Raw genomic sequence first — 13,635 nt, forward strand, 5'->3', positions numbered from 1 at the left:
CAATACATGTTAAATATCCATCTTTACCTAATCTACTTGGGAAAGGATATGGGTGCCATTTTGATCATGAAGCATCTTTTTTTAAAGACTATTCCTTCCTTTCTCCGTTCATCCATTCACTCACCTAATATTTACTGAGTGCCTGTTAGGTGGTAGGGATTTTCTACTACCTGAGGAAAACTGTTACAAGTTCTTGTCCAAACAGAGCTTACATTTTAGTAATGGGAAGAGAGAAAATAAGCATGTAAATAAATAAGTAATAAGACATTTTTGGGAATATTAAATGTTAACTGAAGGATGAAGAAATGTGTTCCTTAAGATACTATATTATCGGATTCCATTAGTGGGTCACAAAAATCCAAAACAAACTAACTTAATTAAGCGGAATTTATTGGCCTATAAACAAAAACTAGAGAAAAGCCAGTGAAAGAATTAGCCCCAGGGACCTCTGGACTCTGGAATCCAAACACCATCAATGCTGTCTTGCTTTACTATTGTTTCTGTCTTGCTTATATACAGCATTATTTGTTGTGACCAGCTTGTTATTCCAGCTTGAGTTTAATAAATCCTCAGCGAAGAACTCATTACGACCAAATTTGCATTACCTTCCCACCTCTAAAACTATGGTGCTATGGGAACATGACTGTCTCATAATTTTATGTATGTGAGTGTGTGTGTGTGTGTGTGTGTGTGTCTCCTTATGTCTAGGACAATAAAATTAATGTTAGTAATAACTATAGAGCTTTTACCATGTATAAAATATAATAAGTTAAATAACTTATCTATTAAAAAACAAACTCTAAGTACTATCATCTCCTCTTTACTGATGAAAAAACTAAGGCTCAAGGAGATTAACTTGCATGAGCACACATTAATAGTACATACTGAAGGTCAAATTCAAGCTCACTTAAATCAGATATCCAAACCACATGCTCATAACCACTAGATAATTAGGCCATACTAATGTTGGTTACTATATAGTTATATCATAATAAGTATAATTATTTCATTACCTTAATTAATCCATGCTAATCGGTCTTCCATCCAACATGAAGGCATGATAATTGGACACTCACAAATGAAAAGCATATCAATACAGAGGCTGACTAAATGGGAAATATTGTAAGAAAAAATAGTAAGGGAAATCAATGTGAAATACTATTTAATGCTACAATCATTGAGGCCAATCAGATAATGATTGACCGATTTAACCAGATCTGATTCATGTCGGGTTTTGCATGCTTCCATTCAATTGAGTAGGGTCTTAGAGAACATTTGAAAATCAGTGAGGTACTGTGAAGTATGTACTACTCCAAAAGTTGGGAGGTAGAAAATGTAATTCTCATTCAATAAATATGTAGTTGACCTTGAGTCAGTTAACATCTCAGTTCTCTTACTTCTAATGTAGATACAGTAGCATCTGGGCTACTTGGTTAATGCATTTAATATGTATCCCTTAAGGGTAAAGATATAAACATGAAAACAGACTGTTTATCAATCAAAACACAGCAATGAAGTTTTAAAATACTACATGGAAAAATATGTATCTGTGATGCTACAAAAAATTAAATATTTAAAAAAATATGGTCAAAAGTAAACTTTGTAAAGAGCTGAAAGAATTGTAATTTTAGTGCCTTCACTCAAGAAGATACCCCAATCAAGCCGAATATTTACAGATTTTAATAATTAACAAGGTATAGAATAAACCATTTTCCCCTTTCTAGATTTAAAAATGTTATGAAATTTCATTTGACCAAAATAACTTTAGAAGTACTCTTATGTATTTAATAAGATAAAAAGAACAGTTTCCTAGTGGTCTTTCTAGATGTGATGGTTGAAAACTTTGGCTTGAAGCCTCATTTTTTATCATTTGATTTTACAGTCCTTGGGTTTCAATTTCCAACTCAGCTTGATATTTTTAGTTGGAAAACTAAATTCATTTTAAATAGGACTGTAAAAATGTGACAATTACAAAGGGAATGATTTGAGAAACCAGCCGTAATGGGAAATTAAATGTCCCACCGAAACACTTTAAAGGCCTTTTAGCAGAAGAAATGTGTGCTATAACATTTAATCTAAGATAATAGAAACTTCTAAAATGTGTATTAAAGAAATGTAAGTAAAGTTGCTAAAAAGTGGGATTGTGTTTCCTTTCAAAGTCTACTTCCACAATACAAATCAAAACCACAATAAGATACCACCTCACACCATTCAGAATGGCTAAAATTAACAAGTCAGGAAATGACAGATGTTGGCAAGGATGCAGAGAAAGGGGAACCCTTGTACACTGTTTGTGGGAACGCAAGCTGGTACAGCCACTCTGGAGAACAGTATGGAGGTTCCTCAAAAAGTTGAAAATAGAGCTACCCTATGACTCAGCAATTGTCACTACTAGGTATTTACCTCAAAGGTACAAATGTAGGGATCTGAAGGGGCATCTGCATGCCAATGTTCATAGCAGCAATGTCCACAATAGCCAAACTATGGAAAGAGCCTAGATGTCCACTGACAGATGAACAGATAAAAAAGATGTGGTATATATATATATTTATATATAAATTATATTTTTATTATATACATATAATAAAATACTACTCAGCCTTCAGAAAGAAAAGAAAAAAAATCTTGCCATTTGTAATGATGTGGATGGAACTAGAGGGTATTATGCTAAGTGAAATAATTCAATCAAAGAAAGATGATTATCATATGAATTCACTCATGTGGAATCTAAGAAACAAAACTGGATCATATAAAGAAGATGTGGTCTATGTATACAATCGAATATTACTCAGCCATTAGAAATGACAAATACCCACCATTTGCTTCAACGTGGATGGAACTGGACGGTATTATGGTAAGTGAAATAAGTCAATCAGAAAAGGACAAACATTATATGGTCTCCTTCATTTGGGGAATATAAAAATTAGTGAAAGGGAATAAAGGGAAAGGAGAGAAAATGAGTGAAAATATCAGTGAGGGTGACAAAACATGAGAGACACCTAACTCTGGGAAATGAACAAGGGGTAATGGAAAGGGAGGTGGGTGGGGGGTTGGGGTGACTGGGTGATGGGCACTGAGGAGGGCATTTGGCGGGATGAGCACTGGGTGTTATGCTAAATGTTGGCAAATTGAACTCCAATCAAAAAAAAAAAAACAATATCATAGAGATCATAGAGGAAGGGAGGGAAAAATAAAACAAGATGAAATCAGAAAGAGAGACCATCAGAGACTCTTAATCATATGAAACAAACTGAGAGCTGCTAGGGGTTGAGGGGTGTCAGGGGGATGGGGTAACTAGGTGATGGACATTAAGGAGGGCATGTGATGTAATGAGCACTAAGTGTATTATATAAGACTGATGAATTACCGACCTCTACCTCTGAAACTAATAATACACTGTATGTTAATTGAATTTTTTTTTAAAGTCTGCTTTTAAACAAAGTCTAATTTTCCTAACCAGCCAGGTTATAAGCTTCCCATATATGGACTGAAATTTCCAGCTGTAGATTTGCATGGGAAATCTTGGATATTTAGACCAAGAAGGAATCTTTAAACCATTTAATCCAACATCCCCCTTTTTATGGAAGTATGAAGTTGAAACTCAAAGTAATGAAATGATATGCCTAAAATCATACCACAAATCTGTGCTAATCCCCCAGGTAAGAATGGTAGTGGTGACGATGATGATGACGACGACAATGATGGTGATGATAGCTAACATTTATTAAGACAATTCTGAGACAAGGATTATGATCAGCAGCTGAGATTCAGAAACGTTGACTAATATGTCAAAAATATTCAACTGAGATGTTGACAAATTAGGGCTAGAACTCAAATTCTTTTGGCAATAAAATCCATTTTTTTAAGCAGCAATACTTAGGCACTATTCTCAGCACTATAGCTGGACTGACTCTCCACCACCATCACCAGCAAACTATGCCCCCCCAGATAAACACATTAACAAAGTTCTCTAACAAAATGCATTCTTCTTACCTTCCCTTCTTTCCCAGTTTACTTTCTACCTCTGATCAGACACCAATTCTTCAAAGATTCCCTCTCTAACCATAGGCCAAATCTATCTTTGACTCCTTTCTACGTCTCAGAGCAACAATTTTACATTTGTTTGCATAATAACCTGATTAATATCTGCTTACCTTAGTGGATTGTAAGCTTCATGAGAGTAAAAACTGTGTCTGTTTTAGTTTGCTACCGTATCCTCAACTGGCTTTCAACAGTTAAACAAAAGTAATTGTTGAATGAATGAATGCTGTAAAAAATGTCTAATTCCTACAAATGAATGAAGCATCTTTTATTAGACAATGGAAAAGCAATTGATAAGATTTATTTTACTTTCACTGTCAATTTACACATGGAACAGTAGCAGCTACTCACTATTTAAAAAGTAGAACACAAACATACCATAAAAAAATGAGCCAGATTCATTTTCATTTTTCAAAATAATTCATGCTGTACTGAGAAAGGGAGATTATACTGCACAGGATTCTTAGAATGCTTTGATGTATTTCTTCTTTCCCCTTCCTTCTCGTGCTTTCTCTTGCCCCTTTGCAGAGAATGTTGTGGCGTGTGTAGTGGCACTAATCTTTGATCTCTGTGCATGAGGCTTCCTTCCACTGTAGGATCATTTATGCCAGACTAAATTAGCCTTTGATCAGAAGCTTTGATTTACTTCTTAATTCCCTGCTTCATCACTAGGCTCTGAAATGTGTCTGCTCCTGTCGCCCTCCCTAGTTTCAGGTGGTGATAGCAGTGATGTATTTCATTGGTTTGTTTCTTCTCTAAGGCCTCAAATATTTGCACATGTGTGCAGTTCAATAAAAAATGCTGTTTAGGGGAGATGCCTATGATTTGTGTCAATGTTATACAGGATATTTTCCCCCAACATGAAATGCCTTAGGGCAAAAATGGCATTTTGTTGAGAAAACACAATTTCCTCTCCTCAGTGGATTTCACTGTAAGTCATTTATTTGGTTGTGCTATATAATTCCATTGATATCTTATTTGTGCAGTGTGTCACATTGCTACTTGAAAAGTCCTTTTAAATAACAATATAGGATTCAAAGTATCCATTTATTTTAAAAAAATCACACATGGGGTTTGTGTCTCTTTGCCTTGAATATTTTAATGGTTATTTTACTTCAGTCTTCTCTCTGCAATGAAATAGCAACTGTTTTCCTACTGATAAAGGACTCTGCCTTCTGAAATTACCAAGAAAGAAAAAATAAATTAAAAAATTAGGAAATGGGGACACCTGGGTGGCTCAGATAGTTAAGCATCTGCTTTCAGCTCAGGTCATGATCGCAGGGTCCTAGGATCAGAGCCCCACATTGGTCTCTCTGCTCAGTGGGGAGCAGAGCCTGCTTCCCTCTTTCCCTCTACCCTTGCCCCATGGCTTGTGCTCTCTCCCTTTCTCTCTCTCAGATAAATACATAAAATCATTTTTAAAAAGATACTATTTTTTTTAAATTAGGAAATGGCTGTAAGACTGAATCTAACCCTACTATAGTCTTAAAAAACAACAGACGGGCAGTTACAACAAAAATCTGCAAAACAACACAGACCTGGACTTACAAACAGAATTTTTCACACACTGCTCATTCCTGATCATTTGATTTTGAGATGCCATTTCCTCATTCACTTAAAATCTTCCTATAGTATTTTAACAGCATGTCTATATATCCTAGCTTCCCTTTGGAGTCCTTACTGAGTTTTCATGGCTTGGAGATCACATTTATTTGTGTACATAATTTGAGTGAAAGCAAATCCAATAAGACTCCAGTTGAAACAAACGTATTTTTGGCACCTCAATACCAAAATTATGTATGCAAATTGGAGGTGGTCCAAAGAACAGCCAAGAGAATGATGAAGGGAATGGAGTGCTTGGCTAAGGAGGAAATGTAAGGCTTTTAAATGTCCCAGAGTGGGTAAACAACAATAAAGGAACACAACAACCCATAAATATTTAAAAGGTGTAAACATCAAATATGGATAGGAATGATTAATTCTGGACAAGGGCACAGAGTTAGTTCTGATGTGCTTATATCATTGAAAAGAAAGGGATAAAGGAAAAGAAACAGGATACTGTTTAGTATCATCATTTTGAAATATGAAAATTATTTATGCAAAATATTCTAGCATCTAAAGAAATCTTATTACTTTTGAATATCTCATTTCAAAAGATGCTGAAAAATTAACAATTATGCAAAAGAAGAGAACTTTTTCTGAGGAGGTTGATTTTACTTATCTTCCACTTAGGCTTTCTTTTTTTTTTTTTTTTCTAAGATTTAATTAATTAATTAATTAAGAGAGAGTGCAAACAGGGGGGAGGGGCAGGAGGAGAGGGAGAGATAAGATCAATCATGCTGAGATGCCCAAACTGGGACTTGATCTTATGACCCTCAGATAATGACCGTCCCAAAATCAAGAGTTAGATGCTTAACCAACTGAGCCACTCAGGCGTCCCACCACTTAGGCTTTCTTGAGAGAGATTTCCCTGCTTTTACTTCTACTTCCTATTTGTCCTGAAGTGAATTAGCTATATGCCAATAACAGACCAGGTAGGAATATCAGAGAGATAAGAGTTAAGGGAAAATTAAAATTCATTAGAAATCATGTTTAGGGGTGCCTACGTGGCTTAGTCAGTTGGGTGTCTGCCTTCAGCTTGGGTTGTTATCCCAGGGTCCTGGAATGGAGCCCCGTGTTGGGCTGGGGGTGAGGTGGGGGGGGGGTCCCTGCTCAGTGGGGAGTCTGCTTCTCCCTCTCCCTCTGTGCATTATCTCTCTCTCTTTCTTCCTCAAATAAATAAATAAAATCTTTTAAAAAAAATGAAACCAAGTTTGAGACTAGAAACTCCTAAGAAGATTGTCTAGATTATAGAACCTAGAAAAACAACCCTGGAATTTAGCATAGAAAGTTTCCAAGGAGTGATCTCTCAGGATAATGTTCCCCTCCCTTCATTCTTTTTTCTTTCTGCCCCCATCTTTATAAAGCATCTAGTGTGTGCTAGGTTCTACACTCAGGATTGACAGTAAAAATATGTATTTGAACTGGGCATTGTCCTCAAAGACATATTCATAAGACAGATATGTGAACAATTAATTGCAATTGAGTTGAGGGCATATAAACACAAAACAAGAAAGAGGTAGGATCAGCCAAGTAAGCTGCACTTGTGCAGGGTAATAGGATTTCCAGAGAAACACAATGAACAGGATATACAGATAAATATAAAAAGATTTATTGTAGGAGTTGGCTCATATGATATTATGAAAGCTGAAAAATCCCATGATCTGCTGTCTACAATCCGGAGAACCAGCAAAACCAGTGGTGCAATTCAGTATGATTCCAAAGGCTTGGGAACCAATATTGGACAGAATATGGGTATCCCAGCTCAAATACAGAACAAATAGATCCACACTTCTGCTTTTTTGTTCTATTCAGGTCCCTCAATGAATTGGATGATGCCCACAGAAATTGGTGAGGGAGATCTTCTCTATTCAATCTACCAATTCAAATGCTAATGTCTTCTGGAAACAGATTCACAGACACACCCAGAAATAATATTTTACCAGCTGTCTGGGCATCCCTTAGCCCTCGTTAAGCTGACACAAAAAATTCACCATCATATGCAGTGTATATGGCACATTGCACTGAGAACATTTCAAAAACAAAAGGTCATTATATCTTGTCCTCTACAGAGTATAGGAGCCAAGCCCTGACATAACTGAACATGTGAGTGGTCTCTGACAGTGGATCTGGATGTCACTGGAAAATAATCAACACCTTTATGAAAACTTCACAGGCCAGCAAGAGGAGGCAGCTCTAATCTTCTCTCACATAATAGCACTTTGCTAGGACTTAAATTAAAATACTACTCTCCCTTACTTCCCAGGGCATGCAGCCTAGTCTTTGATATAATAGGACCCACCTGAGCCCATAAATCAGTAGGAGGAGCAGTGTGTAGAGATAAGTACCATCAACCAGTCTCAGCAGGTGACCCAAGATGACACACCATATTTAACAAAGGCCATATATTTTATGTGACCTTCTACTGCAAAAATATAGTCTCTGTCATTCAACTACTTAAGCCTTCTGTTAAGATGTATGGATAATATCATCTTTAGATAAATTATACATAGATATGATAACAATTGAAATGTAAAGGTGGACTTAATCTGCTATGTACAAACTCAAGCTCATAAAATTTCTAATACTTAAACACAGATTGGGCTGTGAACCGGTTCAGATTAATCTGGGTGTTAGAAAACAGCATAAAGAGCAAAATTAGAACTCATATATTATAGTCTAATCAGGGCCTTGGAAATCATTTCACTCCTTTTTTTTTTTAATTTTTGAGAGGGTCTCTGGAAGGGGAGGGACTCCAAAAACAAATTTTCAAAAGAAAATTGATACTTTTGATACTTGAATGTCTGTGCAGGGCGAGAGAAGACATGTACAAGGACTATGATTTCATAAATACTTCCTGGAAGAGAAAGCTAAATTTCTCAAGCACTACAATGAAAACTGATGGCAAGAGCACTGATTTTGTAGAACTAAATAATAATGTGATCATTCATCAAGGAAAACAAGGAAATGAACATATTTCAATAAAATAGAGGGAAGGGTGAATTGTTTTTAATGAATAGTTGTTTTGCAGGCTGCCAACCATTTTCAGGATGTCAAAAGACACAATTATTAAGACATCATCATGATACAACCACAATTAAGGTTTCCCATGGTAGTGTGATAACAACTTTCTAAAAATTTAATACCCTGGACATTGTATTTCATCCTTTAATTTCTGAAAGGATTTACATAAGGTTTCTTATAAATTAGAAATTTATTTAGGATGAGATCATACAGTGTTTTAACACAATAAACGTACCCCTCATTACCAGTAATCATCAAAGGATTTGATTAATTAGATTTCAGGAAGGGTTTTCTCCAAGAATATGAGTGTATGTCACAGATGCTTTTTAATCATCCAGTAGACCTGTAAACAGAATTGGAAACCCTGTGCAGGATAGCCCTCTTGAAGCCAGCTCCAAAGGAAGAATCTAAATATGGTGAAGGAACAAAGCCACTCCAGTACATGAGACAAAGAGACCAAATTTATTCAAAACACACATACATACAATTTCCTCACTTATTCTCAGAGACAATAAAAAATAATATTGTTAGTTTCTCAAGAGCACATTTCATTACGAACAAACTATGTACTCCTGAAGAACTAAGATACTATCTGGTGTATGCAGAATCTTTCTATATGCTGGTTATAAACAAGGATCTTAGTAGCTATAAAATAATAAAGAAGCAGTTGAAAATAAGTGGAAAGGGATGAAACACCTTGATTCTGAGTCCTTTCCCCCAATAACTGGGGAAAAGATACCACTTTTTCCTTGAATCACTTTGTCTTTAAAAACTAATAATGAGGGCAGCCCCGGTGGTGCAGCGGTTTGGTGCTGCCTGCAGCCTAGGGTGTGATCCTGGAGACCCGGGATCAAGTCCCACATCGGGCTCCCTGCATGGAGCCTGCTTCTACCTCTCCCTGTGTCTCTGCCTCTCTCTGTGTGTGTCTATGAATAAATAAATAAAATCTTTAAAAAAATAAAAATAAAAACTAATAATGATATTAATTGTTAACATTTACCAAACAATGCTATGGACTAATCGCAGTGCTAATAAGTGTTATCAAAATTATCCAACTTAACCTGTATCTATAGGCAATTACAATTGTTATTATTTCAATTTTATGAACTAGGAAATAGAGGTTTAAAAGGGCTGAAATAGCTTCCCCATAACCACATCACTGTGTGTCTGGCCCTGGAAAGTGGATTTTTCTCACTCTTCCAAGCTCTTTGAAATTACTTACTATTCAGCCTGGTACTGCACAAAGAATTTGAAAAAACTCCAAAGGAGGATTCAGGTCAGATTTCACATTGATCCAAATCCAAGGGACAGTTACTGAAGCTGAAAGCCCTTCAGACCATAAAGGGGTGAGCTCTGTTTGACCAGTGAAAACACAGGTTTTCTCACTAAAACTCTTAAGAAGCCAACCTTCTCAGATCCCAATGTTGAAATTCATATTCTATAAAAAATGATGTTTGGATAAATACCAGGATGCAACCTTCAAATATGCCAAAAGGTCAGCTAACAGAAAAGTATTTTTTAGTTAAGAATTTTGTCCTTTCAAAAATAAGCCAGCATTTTAATGAAACTTAACAACCACCACCATCTTTACATGTCATATATCTGGTCTATTCTTTGTGTCACTCCCTCTGGCTACACTCTTCTACCATGCATTGCAATGATTAAATGCTTTCAAAAATGCATAAGGCAAATAATTAAGAAAAATATTCTTACCAGTAAGTTAAGTTCCTCTTAGTTCTACTACGGTACGTCTGCAGTATTAAGATGGGATCATTGTTTGTAGTTTACAGCACCTGGAGAGAGATTAGAAAGTTATAGTTATGGAGACAATTTTCATCTAACAAAACACTTTTAGGGGTACCTGGGTGGCTCAGTCAGTTAAGTGGCTGACTCTTAATTTTGGCTCAGGTCATGATCTCAGGGTTGTGAGAGTGAGCCCTGCATAGGGTTCCATGCTCAGCTGGGAGTCAGCTGAGGATCCTCTCTCTCCTCCTCCCTCTCCTCCCCTGCTGCCTCCCACTTGCACACATGCACGCTTTCTATCTTTCTAAAATAAATCTTAAAAAATTTAAAAACACTTTTAAATTCATGTTTATCTTTTCCCTGTTAAAAAATATGGGTTTAATTTTTCTTTCTCCCCACTCTCCTCCCAAAATCCCCAAATTCCTAAATCATAACACTGTTCTGTTACTATAGAAAATACCCTATAGATTCCTATCTATGAATAAATGAAGCAGAGAAGGCAGACTCACAGAAAACAGCCACATAATTATACTTCTCATTGAAAAAAATTATTGACATGTCTTCTCTCACAAATCCAAGTATTTTGCAACAGACCACAGTTTGTAGGAATTTCTACTTGGCAGTCCTCCGTGAACTGTTCTTTACAATATCCACTTGCTTTTGTCTGAGGCTGTGACCAATGTATCAACAACATAAAACAGTATAGACCGAACTGATGAGAGCTCTCTCAGGAAGCACTCTCTAAGACCAGAAATCTATGAATTACACAGTTAACATAAGCCTTCAATTCAAGAGACTAGCTCTCACCTAGCTCTACTTCCAAGGCTCCCCTCTTAAAAAGAAAAGAAAGGAGAAAAGAAAGAAAGAAAGAAAAAAGAAAGAAAGAAAGAAAGAAAGAAAGAAAGAAAGAAAGAAAGAAAGAAGAAAGAAAAAGAGAAAGAAAGAAAGAAGAAAAAGAAAGAAAGAAAGAAAGAAAGAAAAAAAGAAAGAAGAAAGAAAAAGAGAGAAAGAAAGAAAGAAAGAAAGAAGAAAGAAAGAAAGAGAAAGAAAGAAAGAAAGAAAGAAAGAAAGAAAGAAAGAAAGAAAGAAAGAAAGAAAGAAAAGGAATTTCAACCAATATACATAATCCTTTTACTGTTAATTCCTGGATAATTTGAGGATTGGCTCCCAATCCCTCAAAGATTGCTTATAAGCCTTTTTTTTTCAGATGCTGTCCCATAAGTACACCTTTGAAGAGCTAAGATTTTCTGTTGAGCATAAGGATAGTCAAAAAAAGTCAAAGAACTGGTTTTGCATACCAGTTGTCATAACTTCATGAGCATAATTCAGATGAGCTAAATTCCATCTAGTAAGTCTAACTCATTCTCGTAGACATTACTAATTAAAGATAGTTAGAAAACTACAATATTTTTTGGCCCTAGGAAAGAGAAGAATGGTTAAAATATTCAAGCAATTCATTTCCGTTTCTTTGCATTATTTGACAGTATCTTTGGCCTTATTCCAAAAGCTGTTGCCAAAAAGTTATAAACAGATTGCAATGCCTTCCAGAGAACTTCACACCAATACACTGAAGAACAAATTTTACCCTGGCATATATAAAAATAGTCCCTACTGCTGTCCAATTGACCAAGTGACACACTGCACAGACTGTGCCCAATATACTTTTTGTTTAGTGGCCTCATTTCAAACCCTTTAGGCCTACTTTTGATACCATTATTATTCTGTATTATTATAACACACAGGATTGTTTATGGAAGACTAACAATGCATAAAACATTTAATATGGCTCCCAATCAGTGGATCCATGGTACACATTGCTAGAGTATTTCTGTGTTTATTGAGTTCTACAGGCTAATAGAAGAGATTGACCAAACTGGAGGAGCACAGAAAATTTCCATCATTTTGTGTGTCCAGCATATTCAATGTGTTACAACAGTCATTCAACAGGGACAAGAAGAAATGAAATATTTGCATGTTGATACAAATGGGATCTGCTGATGTCCTGCCCTGATGACTGAAGCTAAACTTAAATGATGTGATATAGGATATCCTCTATTGGGATGCCTGGGTGGCTCAGTGGTTGAGCAACTGCCTTCAGCTCAGGGTGAGATTCTGGGTCAGGGGATTGATTCCCACATCGGGCTCCCTGCAAGGAGCCTGCTTCTCCCTCTACGTCTCTGTCTCTCTCTCTCTCTGTGTTTCTCATGAATAAATAAAATCTTTAAAAAAAAAAAGATGTCCTCTATTTATCCCAGTGACAAAGAATGTCACAAGTCAGGTACATTCTATAGTCAGTGATTTTGATAGTTCCAATATTAAATCTCTCTGAGACATCTCTCCAAAACCCATCCATGTCATATACCTACCACAGGTGGCTCTTTCTAGTGGCTCCCATCTTAACACTGTCAATAACATCCATGACAACAGGGACCAGTGCCCATGCTGAATTATCCACACTCTTGCTTAGCATTTTCAAGACTGTTTGGCATTAGGCATGAAGACTGTAGCTACTGATCAAACTTATTTGTATGCTCACAGCAGCAGCATATGCCTGCTGAGCTCTCATCTGCTTCATTCAACTTTGGTTGAGAAAGCATTACCATTAATCATGGATATAAGTTCTTTGCAACTAATCCAGTTCTTTGCAACTGTGTGTGTGTGTGTGTGTGTGTGTGCATGGCATTGGTGTATATATAAAGGATTACTTATTATTAGGTTTTTCATTACTTCATGTTGTAGGTATGATCTCTAAAATGGGCTACATGGACAATCTTTTAGAATGCAACAATTATACATATATTTGAAATTATAATATATACTAAAACTTTTATGTTGATATCAAAATATCTATATATACATATGTGTATACACATTATTTTAAAATAATCTTATTCTAATTCTTGTTTTCTGTTTTCTTATAGTAATATTTAGCATACTATGTATCTATACAATTGGGATATATATATATATATATATGTATACACACACACACACACACACACACATTGGAGATACAGGCTCAAACATTTTTAATGATAAGGGTATGCACACACACACAAGAATACAGTAGTCCAAGAAAATGTCTTTCTCATTTTACTTCTATGGTATTTATCAGGATATATAATCCTTTGAATTATTTAATCTATAAGCCTTTACCCTTTCTCCCACCATCATTGATACAGATACCAATATCTTATTTTCTATTCTTAGTGTGTAGTTGTTTCTTCT

The 13,635-nt window shown here is 35.8% G+C and overlaps 1 protein-coding gene across 23 annotated transcripts in view; it reads right to left on the minus strand.

The window, feature by feature from the left end:
• Nucleotides 1-13,635, minus strand: part of CHL1 (cell adhesion molecule L1 like) — a 315,215-nt gene that overhangs the window by 136,567 nt on the left and 165,013 nt on the right. For all 23 annotated transcript variants that reach the window (XM_072720400.1, XM_072720410.1, XM_072720412.1 and 20 more), the window contains one exon: nt 10,378-10,457. The gene's annotated coding sequence lies outside the window, so the exon portion shown is untranslated. The remainder of the gene's footprint in view (nt 1-10,377; nt 10,458-13,635) is intronic.

This window comes from Vulpes vulpes, chromosome 9, assembly GCF_048418805.1.
Source record: "Vulpes vulpes isolate BD-2025 chromosome 9, VulVul3, whole genome shotgun sequence".
In the NCBI taxonomy this organism is placed as follows: domain Eukaryota; kingdom Metazoa; phylum Chordata; class Mammalia; order Carnivora; family Canidae; genus Vulpes; species Vulpes vulpes.